We start from the raw sequence: 9,584 nt of genomic DNA on the forward strand, positions 1-9,584 counted from the left end.
CCGTTAATGGTCACAAGCAGTAACAGACAGACAGAGCGTGTCTGACCGCCCTGAGATGTGGAAAAGGCATCAGTTTAGGACAAATGCATCAAATCAAATGTTCATCGGGCACCGAGAGAGACAAAAACCAGAGAGAAAGGCAGAAGGAAATAGAGAAATAAAAGCTAAATACAGACATCCTTGATGTCTCTCTATTCCATCCCCAACCGTTCACTGTTGGGTAAAAATGTCAGTGCAAACAAATGTTCGAGAATCGGCCCAAAGAAGAAGAAACAAAATAACCCAAAACTGCCGAAACCCGGGATCGAACCAGGGACCTTTAGATCTTCAGTCTAATGCTCTCCCAACTGAGCTATTTCGGCCCCACCGCAAACTGATCTTTTGGTTCAGCCTCTTGGAATAAATTATAACCCCGGGTGGAATTGCCCCTCCTGCTCATACCTCACTTCGGGAGAATGAGACCGACCATCAAGGAGAGATTTTCTGATCCTGTCGTTGAATCTCATTTATATTAAACATTCCTTGAACACTTTGCAGGGGGGATTCAGAGCTGGGGTTCGCCATGAACCAGCTTCCCCTCAATTCCCAGCTTTATCAGTGAAACGACCAACAAACGCTCGACAGAGCTCAGGTTATATTAATAATAAAAACAGAAAATGCGGGAAACATTCAGCAGGTCAGGCAGCATCTGTGGAGAGAGAAACATCCTTTCAGGTCGATGACCTTTCATCAGAACTCTCTCCACAGATGCTGCCTGACCTGCTGAGTATTTCCAGCATTTTCTGTTTTTACTTCAGATTTCCAGCATCTGCAGTATTTTGCTTTTGTTTTACAGCTTGTATTAATGTTCTGCTGATGATATCTTAATATTATCTTGTTTTTGGGCCATTTTAATCAGGTTCATGGACAAATGCTTCCATCATCCCTTCTCCCACATCGCTTCTCTCTCTCATTCATTCTTTTCTTCTTTCAATCCAGAAGAGGGCGGGAATCAGAGCTCACCCCCCGAATCCTCCGCACACAGACCCCCGTGTACCACCCCATGTGATCCAAGAGACAATTCAATACATTACACTCTGTATAAACACAGAAAGCTGACACACCAGGGGAGATCGCACGGTGTTGGACACGGAGTGAAATAAACTGAAGTGTTTATAAAAAGTTACAGATCACAACACGTGTCTCTGTCTCTCTCCGCCATCCCGGCCTGTGCGGAGTGAGCTGATCTCAACTGATGTGGTACTGAGTCCCACACAGAGCAGGATGGGCACATGTTCAATCTCCAGCCTGAACTGAGTGAGCTGATCTCACGAGGTGTGCGACTGAGCCACGGAGCAAGAGAAGCCGAGGCTCAGTCCCGGGCCTGTGCCGAGTGAGCTGACTCAATGTGTTCCTGGTAATTTTCATCAACATCTTTGAATGTGGCAGCACGATTTGTTCAAGCCGTTAAAACAGCATCCAGTTCCTTGGCTTAATAATCGAGAAATAGAGTACAAAAGCATGGAAGTTTTATTAAACGTTTATAAATCATTGTTCAGGCCTCATCTGAAGTATTGTGTCCAATTCTGGGCACTATAATTTATTAAGGAGGTCAAGGTCTTGGAGAGGATGGAGAGGAGATTTCCCAGAATTATACCAGGGATGGGGTTTAGTTGTGTGGAGAGACTCGAGAACCTGGGATTGTTCTGCTTCGAGCAATGAAGGTTAAGGGTAGAAGTAATCCACGTGTTCAAAATTAAGGGGGGTTTTGATCGAGTAAATAAGGAGAAACTTCACCCACTGGCGGGAGGGTCGGCAACCAACGGACGCAGATTTAAGATAATTGGCGAAAGAACTAGAAGGGAAATAAGGAGATTTTTTTTACACAGCGAATTGTTATGATCTGGAACGCACTGCCTTAAAGGAGGGTGGAGCTCGATTCAATCGTAACTTGAAAAGGAGAATTGGATAAATACTTGAGTATCTCCCCACAGATACTACCTGACCTGCTGAGTGTTGCCAGCAGTTTCTGGGTTTATTTTTGAGCTTTCACTATAGCAGTTTTCCTGACAACCTGCAACTTGCCTCAAGGGCGCAGCTTCAAGCACAACTTTCTTTTGCTCTTCTCACACACAAGATCGCACTTTACTTTCCGACACACTCGCTTTAAAATCTGCCGTTTCCGCACACAGCGTCCTGCGCCATGAGAATTTGAAAGACCTTTCGCTCATGGCCTGTAATCGCTCCTTTTTCCCCACAGGCGATCTTTACATTTATCCTCTACTCGATTCAATCACAAATTTCAACAGAACTATTAAGATCAAGGCGGAACACTTCCGATCTTACTGCACCGCCCCAACTTGCCAAATGTGAACCTTTGAACCGCCATTCGCAGCTCTGTTGCGCTGCCCGTCGCTCACGCACCTCAACTGCTGAGAGAAAAGAGCCAACAAGCATCAAAACAAAAACCAGTTCTTCAGTTACCATCCCCTGGATCACAAGATTCCCCAAGTAAATTTCGTGAACATTCGGGCGGCTGTCTTTCCAGAGACCAGCCCTGCTTTCGTCGTGTTTGTCTGTCGAGCGGTCACGCAGATCGAAATGTATCGACTGGTTTCAAGGCACAAATGAACATTGGTGCGAATGGGACATGTGCCCAATAGAAACAGCGGTCGGAGCAGAACAAACTGAAAGGAGTGAGATCGTGAAAGTGAATGTTAGAGTCGGCAATGGAGCAGGAAAGTGTCCATGAAATGGAAGGAGGGAAGTGAAGGCGGCCTATTGACGATGGAAGAAAGATAAAGCGGGGAGAAGAGGCGGGTTTGAACTGTGGAACATCAAGTACAGGCATGTGAGAGTGCTGGGATTTGAAGGAATGGATAGGTTTTCGCCACCAACAAAAAATATTTCTTATAAATATTAAAGATTGATATATTGCTGCATTCTATCAGTATGTGTGGCAGAGGATAAAAGAGGTGAGAAAGTTATGCCGTGACTCGGATTCGAACCGAGGTTGCTGCGACCACAACGCAGAGTACTAACCACTATACGATCACGGCGCCACACCTCAGCTGTTGTTACAGCACCCGAACCACAGCAATAAGCAGCGCCTCAAATTGTTGCAGAATAGCGGTCCAGCCCCTCCCACGGCCCATCCTTTTAATATCCACCCAGCAATTTCACCAGTGCTGGTTTCATCAACTTGTGCTTCTTTTTGAATTGTTCTCGGTATTATCTGTCCTGATCCTTTACTTGGCCCACTAGAATCCTAGAATCATAGAAAGGCAACAGCACGGAAGGAGGCCATTCGGCCCATCGAGTCCCCGCCGGCTCCATGCAACAGCAATCCAGCTGGTCCCACTCCCCCGCCCGATTCCGGTAGCCCTGCAATTCTTTTCCTGTCAAGTACTTATCCATTTCCTTTTGAAGGCCATGATTGAATCTGCCTCCAACACCCCCTCGGGCAGTGCATTCCAGATCCTAACCACTCGCTGTGTAAAAAAGTTTTTCCTCATTTCACCTTTGGTTCTTTTGCCAATCACGTCAAATCTGTGTCCTCTGGTGCTTGACATTTCCACCAATGGGAACAGTTTCTCTCCATCGACTCTGTCTGGACCCTTCATGATTTTGAATACCTCGATCAAATCTCCTCACAACCTTCTCTGTTCCAAGGAGAACAACCCCAGCTTCTCCAGTCTGTCCACGTAACGAAAGTCCCTCATCCCTGGAATCATTCTTGTAAATCTCTTCTGCACCCTCTCTAAGGCCATCAGATCTTTCCTAAAGTGCGGTGCCCAGAACTGGACACAATACTCCAGTTGTGGCCAAACCAGTGTTTTACAAAGTTTCATCATGACTTCCATAATTTTTTACTCGATGCCTCTATTTATAAATTCCAGGATCCCGTATGCTTTTTAATCGGCTTTCTTAACCTGCCTTGTCACCTTTAACGATTTGTGCACATATACCCCCAGATCTCTCTGTTCCTGTACCTCTTTTAGAGTTGTGCCCTCTAATTTATTTTGCCTCTCCTCGTTCTTCCTACCGAAATGTATCACTTCACATTTTTCTGCGTTAAATTTCATCTGCCTCGTGTCCGCCCATGCCACCAGCCTGTCTATATCCTCTTGAAGTCTATCACTATCCTCCTCACTGGTTACTACCCTTCCAGGTTTTGTGTCATCTGCAAATTTTGAAATTATGCCCTGAACACCCAAGTCCAAGTCATTAATATATATCAAGAAAAGCAGTGGTCCCAGCACCGACTACACGGCATCTACAAATTTGTCCAATGCCCCTAGAGTGAAGCGGGATCACTTTTCACTCGTAAACCAGCAACCCTGATGTTAAAATCATCTGCCGGAGAAAGACGCGATTTCAGCGCGGTGACACTGGGCCAGAGTAAAGTTCAGTTAATGTGATTGCAGAGTGGCGAGGGAGTCAAAGGATATGGGGAAAAGGCGGAAAAGTGGAGTTGAGGTAAAAATCAGATCAGCCATGATCTCATTAAATGGCGGAGCAGGCTCGAAGGGCCAAATGGCCGACTCCTGCTCCTATCTCTTATGGTCTTATGATCTTATGGTGGTGAGAGGGTGGATTTGGAACTCCTGTGCGGCTGCTTTGCGCAGGTAACACGACTTGTTACAAACTAAACCATTAATTCACCGAGCTAAAGTTTGAGGTTGTAGCGACAAGAACCTGATTACATTAATTACAGGAAATTAATGAAACTCTGTGAAAGATGAATAATTGTTGTAATCGCCATTGATCAACTGATAACTTTCTGCTGCAGACTGACAGAAACACTGACATGGACACTGGGTGACAGAGAAACTTTAATCAGTTTCAACAACAACTACTAATACAACGTCCATTTATATCGCACATTTAACGTAGCAAAACGTCCCAAGGGGCTTCACAGGAGCTTTTTCAAACAAAATTTGACACCGAGCCACAGAAGGAGATATTAGAAGCAGATGCTTCACGTTTCAATGAATCTGTTTGAATTATTCATTTGATGACATTTTGTTTAACTTTCCACGGATCACTGTTGAAAGAAGAATTACCGACCACTTTTCCATCTCCTGTTGATCATGTCCACAGTAAAATTACGTGGGTAGCGCGGGAGAGAGTGAGAGAGAGAAAGAGACAGAGACCCATTCGGGAAAAGATAGAAAATGTGAGGCACATACACAGACAAACAGACACAGACACAAAGAAACAGACACACACAGAAACAGACACACAGACAGAGACACATAGAGTGACTCAGAAATACAGAGACAGACGATCGATAATTTGGCTGATTTTTGTTCTTTTTCTGTCGTAGATTTCGTGAAATCTTGCAGGTCAATTAAAATGAGCATAAAACTCGAGGTGTTCAATGCTGTGGAATTTTAATTCACTTCAGAATTATTAATTCTACAAGAAACTTGTTGAATTTTGAAACGCAGAGATGAAAGGGGATGAAAAAAGACAGGATCTGAAATCTACCAGATTCGAACCTACGCGGGGGAAACGAATGGATTTCCAAACTATCACCTGAATCACGAGTTAGTTAAAATCACAATTGCTCTGCATCCAGTCCCCGTTCAATAATATTCTGAAAGCAACAATCAGCTGTTTATTTTTCTCTGTAGTTTTTTTTAGGAAGAAGCTTGGCGAAGACATAAAATTAAAGTTGGCGTCTAATAAATGCTTCCTCCCCGTCGGGGAATTAAACCACGGACTAAGGCGGGGCAACTCACCACGATAAAAGAGAAAGAAAGAACGAAAGAAAGACAGAGTCAGTTGTTCGTTGTCTAACAAAGAGATGGAAATGTTAAAGGTTCTTTCAACGGTGGCCCGTGGAAAATTAAACAAACTGTGATCAAATAAATAGTTAAAAGAAATTCACTGACACATGAAGCATTTTTAACGCCATCTGGGGTGAGTGTAGACTCAATATAGTAGTTCCTCGTTAGTATAGTGGTGAGTATCCCCACCTGTCACGCGGGAGACCGGGGTTCAATTCCCCGACGAGGAGGTTAAACTTTCGCTGCCTTCAAAAGCTTTTATCTCCAATATTGGATGTGGAAAGTGCAGTGTAAAACTGACTCGGAGATTCCCACTGTCCTCAATTGAAATGAACTGATATTCCAGCGTCATTCTTCACCTCGATGTAAGACTTGCTTCTGTGATGGTGGGGATATCGGGAGGAGGCCGAGATGGATCATCCACCCGACACTTCTGGCTGAAGATGGTTGCTCACAGCTCAGCCTTGTCTTTTGCACTCACGTGCTGGGCTTTACCATCATTGAGGATGGGGATGTTCACAGAGCCTCCTCCCGTTAGTTGTTTAATTGACCACCACCATTCACAACTGGGTGTGGCAGGACTGCAGAAGATCCGTTGGTTGTGGGATCGCTTAGCTCTGTCTATAACATGCTGCTTCTGCTGTTTGGCAAGTAGTCCTGTGTTACTTTCAGGTTATTGGAGGGTGTGTGTTTGTGTGTACATGCCGGTGTGTCTTTGTGTGAGTGTGTATGTAGCTATGAATGTGTGTGTTTGTGTATGTGTGAATATGTCTGCGTGTGTCTCACTTTTTCTACCCGTTTCTGAGTGTCTCTTTCTTTCTGTAACTTTTTCCCTGTTCCCCACATAATTTTTCTCTGGACCTTGACTAACAAAGAGATAGAAAGTAAGTCTTCTTTCAGCAGTGGCACGTGGAAAGTTAAACAAACTGTCATCAAAGAAGTAGTTAAAATAGATTCACTGAAACATGCATCCTTTTCATTGCTATATGTGAGATCTTCCGAATCTGCTTTCTCATCTGCGCCTGTTCCGAGACCTGTCTCTCTCTGTATCTCCATCTTTTTTCTTTCTGTCTGTCTGTCTCTCTCTCTCGATCGGTCTCTCCCTGTTTCGGGCTGGTGACTCAGACCCGGTCTGTCCACAGCACAATTCTGCATTTTATTTCTTGCCCATCATTGTGGTTCTTACAGCGAGCTGAAGAGTGAGGCAGAGAGCAGATTTTAAAATCGCTGTGAAATCAAATTGTGGAAGTGGGAAAGGCCGAGTCAGTTTTTCATTGTATTTTCAACATCCAATATTGCAGATAAATGAAAGTGAAACTTCTAAAGCAGCAATAACCTCCTCGTCGGGAAATTGAACCCCTGTCTCCCACGTGACAGGCGGGGATACTCACCACTATACTAACGAGGAATCGATGCTGGGTGTTACCGGACATTCACCACAGATGCTTCATGTTTTACTGATTCTTTTTGAACGATTGTTTGATGACAGTTTGTTTAATTTTCCACAGGCCATTGTTGAAAAAAGACTTCCCGACCACTTTTTCATCTCTTTGTTCAATTATGTCCAGAGTAAAATTATGTGGGGAGCGCGGGAGAGAGTGAGAGAGAGAAAGAAGGAGAAACAGACGCATTCAGGAAAACATAGAAAATGTGAGACACACGCATGCATCGACAGACACAAAAATACACAGAAAGACACACCTACACAAAGAAACAGACACACACGCATACATATAAACATAGAGTGACTCAAACATAGGGAGAGACAGACCAGAGGTTATTTGGATGATTTTTTAAATTCTTTCATGGGATGTGGGCATTGCTGGCAAGGCCAGCAGGTATTGCTCATCCCTAATTGCCCTTGAGAAGGTGGTGGTGAGCTTCCATTCTTGAACCGCTGCAGTCTGTATGGTGAAGGTACTCCCACAGTGCTGGTAGATGGGGAGTTCCAGGATTTTGACCCAGCGATGATGAAGGAACAGCGATGTACTTCCAAGTCAGGATGGTGTGTGAATTGAAAGGGACTGTGCAGGTGGTGTTGTTCCCGTGTACCTGCTGCCCTTTTCCTTCTAGGTGGTAGAGTCGAGGTTTTGGGAGGTCCTTACGAAGAAGCTTTGGCGAGTTGCTGCATTGCTTCCTGTGGATGGTACACACTGCAGCCACGGTGCGCCGGTGGTGGAGGGAGTGAATGTTTAAGGTGGATGAGGTGCCAATCAAGCGGGCTGTTTTGTCCTGGATGGTGTCGAGTTTCTTGAGTGTTGTTGGAGCTGCTCTCATCCACGCAAGTGGCGAGTATTTCTTCACACTCCTGACTAGTGCCTTGTTGATGGTGGAAAGGCTTTGGGGAGTCAGGAGGTGAGTCAGTCGCCGCAGAATACCCAGCCTCTGATCTGCTCCTGTAGCCACAGTATTTATGTGGCTTCACCAGTTAAGTTTCCGGTGAATGGTGACACCCAGGATGTTGATGGTGGGCGATTCGGCAACAGTAATGAAATTAAATGTCAAGGGGAAGTGGTTGGACTCTCTCTTGGAGATGATCATTGCCTGTCACTTGTCTGGCGCGAATGTTAATTGCCACTTATCCGCCCAAGCCTGGATGTTGTCCAGGTTTTGCTGCATGTGAGAACGGACTGTTTCATTATCTGAGGGGTTGTGAATGAAACTGAACACAGTGCAATCAGTAGCAAACACCCCACTTCTGACCTTATGATGGAGTGAATGTCATTGATGAAGCAGCTGAAGATGGATGGGCCTCGGACACTGCCCTGAGGAACTCCTGCAGCAATGTCCTGGGTCTGAGATGATTGGCCTCCAACAATCACTATCATCTTCCTCTGTGCTAGCTATGACGTCAGCCACTGGAGAGTTTTGTCTCTGATTCACATTTACTTCAATTTTATTAGGGCTCCTTGATGCCACACTCGGTCAAAAGCTGCCTTGGTGTCAAGGGCAATCACTCTCACCTCAACTTTGGCATTCAGCTCTTTTGTCCATGTTTGGACCAAGGCCGTAATGAAGTCTGGAGCCGAGTGATCCTGGTGGAACCAAAACTGAGCATCGGTGAGAAGGTGATTCGTGAGTAAATGCTGCTTGATAACACTGTCGACGACACCTTCCATCACTCTGCTGATCTTTGAGAGTAGACTGATGGGGCGGTTATTGGATGAATTCGATTTCTCCTGTTTTTTGTGGACAGGACAGACCTGAGCAATTAACCACTTTGTTGGGTAGATGCCAGTGTTGTAGCTGCACTGGAACAGCTTGGCTAGAGGCGTATCTAGTTCTGGAACACAAGTCTCCAGCACTACAGCTGGGATTTTGTCGGGGCCCTTTGCCTTTGCTGAATCCAATGCGTTCAGCCGTTCCTTGATATCACGTGGGGTGAATCGAATTAGCTGAAGACTGGCTTATGTGATGGTGGGAATCTCAGGAGGAGACCGAGAAGGATCATCCATTTGGCACTTCCGGCTGAAGATGGTTGCAAACACTTCAGCCTTGTCTTTTGCACTCACGTGCTGGGCTCTGCCATCATTGAGGATGATTGTCCATCACCATTCAGGACTGGATGTGGGAGGACTGCAGAGCTTTGATCTGCTCCGTTGGTTGTGGGATTGCTTAGCTGTGCTCTCTAGCATGCTACTTCTGTTGTTTGGCTTGCATGTAGTCCTGTGTTGTAGGACAATTGTAGCTTCACCAGGTTGACACCTCATTTTAGGTACTCCTGGTGCTGCTCCTGACACGCTCTTCTACACCCCTCATTGAACCAGGGTTGATCCATTGGCTTGTTGGTAATGGTAGAGTGAGGTATAT

At 45.3% G+C, this 9,584-nt stretch overlaps 2 non-coding genes across 2 annotated transcripts; both read right to left on the reverse strand.

The window, feature by feature from the left end:
- Positions 1-289: 289 nt before the first annotated feature.
- trnaf-gaa (transfer RNA phenylalanine (anticodon GAA)) lies at positions 290-362 on the reverse strand. The gene has a single exon. It is a non-coding gene; the product is annotated as a tRNA-Phe (tRNA).
- A 2,604-nt stretch (positions 363-2,966) lies between these two features.
- Positions 2,967-3,038, reverse strand: trnah-gug (transfer RNA histidin (anticodon GUG)). The gene has a single exon. It is a non-coding gene; the product is annotated as a tRNA-His (tRNA).
- Between the last annotated feature and the right edge of the window lie 6,546 nt (positions 3,039-9,584).

The sequence above is a fragment of the Heptranchias perlo genome, unplaced genomic scaffold (genome assembly GCF_035084215.1).
Source record: "Heptranchias perlo isolate sHepPer1 unplaced genomic scaffold, sHepPer1.hap1 HAP1_SCAFFOLD_401, whole genome shotgun sequence".
Classification (NCBI taxonomy): domain Eukaryota; kingdom Metazoa; phylum Chordata; class Chondrichthyes; order Hexanchiformes; family Hexanchidae; genus Heptranchias; species Heptranchias perlo.